The sequence below is a fragment of the Zingiber officinale genome, chromosome 4A (genome assembly GCF_018446385.1).
Source record: "Zingiber officinale cultivar Zhangliang chromosome 4A, Zo_v1.1, whole genome shotgun sequence".
NCBI classification, from domain to species: Eukaryota; Viridiplantae; Streptophyta; class Magnoliopsida; order Zingiberales; family Zingiberaceae; genus Zingiber; species Zingiber officinale.
In genome coordinates this window covers 154,596,195-154,598,444 of record NC_055992.1, presented here as the reverse complement: position 1 = coordinate 154,598,444, position 2,250 = coordinate 154,596,195, and the positions used below count along the sequence as shown (strand labels likewise).

General features: G+C 38.0%; 1 non-coding gene across 1 annotated transcript; it reads left to right on the top strand.

Annotated features, from left to right (window-relative positions):
- The first annotated feature begins 300 nt into the window (after positions 1 to 300).
- Positions 301 to 406, top strand: LOC121974032. Its single transcript, XR_006109913.1, has one exon. It is a non-coding gene; the product is annotated as a small nucleolar RNA R71 (small nucleolar RNA).
- The last annotated feature ends 1,844 nt before the right edge of the window (positions 407 to 2,250 follow it).

The following is a 2,250-nucleotide window of genomic DNA, read 5'->3' as shown; positions in this document are numbered from 1 at the left end:
TTTACTATCAGTTTCCATGTATTGTCAAACATCGAAACACAAACATCGAGACTTGAACTTGAGCCAACTCAAGCTTAGTCAATCTGGTCAACCTTGACCCTAGGGAATATTGCACCAACAAAAGAATCCATTTAACTTTTATTTGACCATTCTTGGAGGTTCAATGTCACTTGATCAATTAATGTATATGCTTCTTCCACACTTTTGTTCATAAAAGAACATCCAGTTGATGAATCAAATAAATAATTATTTGAGTAAGAAATTTCCCTATAGAATATATGTAGAGCCAGTCATTTTTCCAAAGCATGATGAGAGCACTATCTTTATAGACTCTTGAATCTATCTCATACTTTAAATAGTGATTCTTCATCTGCCTGAGTAAAATTTGTAATGCAATTTCTCATATACACTATTCTGCTTGGAGGAAAAATATGATTCAGATATTGCTGCTCCAATTATTTCCAACTTATGATACTTTGAGAACGGAGAAAATTAAACCAAGTCTTTGCCCTATCTTTGATACTGAAAGGAAATGTCATCAATTGAAATGCATCTATTGGAACTCCTTCATAGTTCACCATATCGTAAAGTTCCAAAAATGTCTCAAGGTGTAGATATGAGTTTTCTGATACTTCTCCTCCAAATTTGTGACCTTGTATCATGGTGATTATTTCTGGGTCTAGTTGGAAACTTTTTTCTTTAATATGAGGTTTCACAATCGGAGATAAAAATCTTGTAGACATGGGTGCAAAAAATTCTCTTAAAGGTCTGTTAGACATGTTAGGCTCATAGTATCTAAAAAAAATTATGAGGAAACATGTAAAATTAAAGATAAGAAGTAAAATGCTTAATAAGAAATAATAAAGTAAATGCAGAAATAAAGGAAAAGAAAAACTGAACTATAAACTAATAATAAGAAAAGTAAATGAAGAAATAAAAATAGACAAATAAATGAAAATCCTATTAATAATTCTAGAATAACTCATATGTTAATCAACTAATATTAATCAGAAACAGTCCCCAGCAATGACGCCAAAAACTTGTTACGAAGTCACAAGTGCATGGCTACATCGTCAGTAATAAAAGTATGGATCTCATGGGGACTGTTGATTAAGCATAGTCAGTCCCTTGCGACCGGTTAGAGGGGGTGAATAGCTTGAAATAAAAAATCAGAAATATCTTTCTTGATCTTTATAAACTTTATTAAAACACTTGCATAAACAGAATTAAGAAGCTAATTAAAAAGAGAAAGAGGCACGGATTTTTTTTACTTGGTTTACAATCAGGGGATTACTAATCCAAGATATTGAAAGCTCACTAAAGTCTCTTTCAGGTGGAGAAGCCTCTTACAGAAGTTAAAGCACCAAATTACAAAGCTAAACTCAAAGTAGATTGTTTACAAGTGTTGTATTTTGCTTCTAGGATCAGGGATGCATGCCCTGATCAGGACGATTGGAAGGGTTCCAGGTGTAAGATACCGAAAATTTAATAATAAATATTATTGGACGAAAAATCTTATTGGATTTTTCCGAAATTTTTAGAATTTTCTTGGGATTTAAACGGAGTCTGTATGGCCCGTTTTGAGGGGATGGATTCGGGGTACAGTGGAGGCCTATTTAGGTTACCCATTTAAATGGGAGTTGATTGAGAATTTAACTTAGGGTTTAATTAAGTTTAACATAAGGTATAAAATTAAATCCCTAATCTCCCTTTTTCTCTCCTCCAATTCTTAATTCCTTTCCCCTCCCGATCTCCTTGCTCGATCCCGACCCTTCTCACGCACACGCGGCGCCGACGACCGATCGCCGTGAGCTCACCGCCGGCGACGATTCCCTCCTTCAGTGTGTCTCACCACCAGTAGACCCTCTTGGATACCAAGCCACCGACGACCCCTCCTCCCTTCCTCTCTCTCGGTGTCGCCTCTGCCCGACATCACCGACGTCGGTAGGTGCCGCGTTGCCCAATGGACTTCGCCTGATCGTATCGGAGCCACATGACCACAGAACCTTCCTGTTGGAGGATCAGTGGCCGGCTTGAAGGGGGGTTGGATAGACGGCGCCCCCAAATCCTTGCTTCCTATGATGTTAGCGCAGCGGAATACAAACAAACACAAATAGAAAGCTAAACACTAAATACAAGAATGGAAATACAAACCGCTAACACGTTCGTTTACGTGGTTCGGAGCTAACTTGCTCCTACTCCAAGGCGTGTCCGTAAGGTGGACGATCCCTCAATCCGTCGGTGGATTAG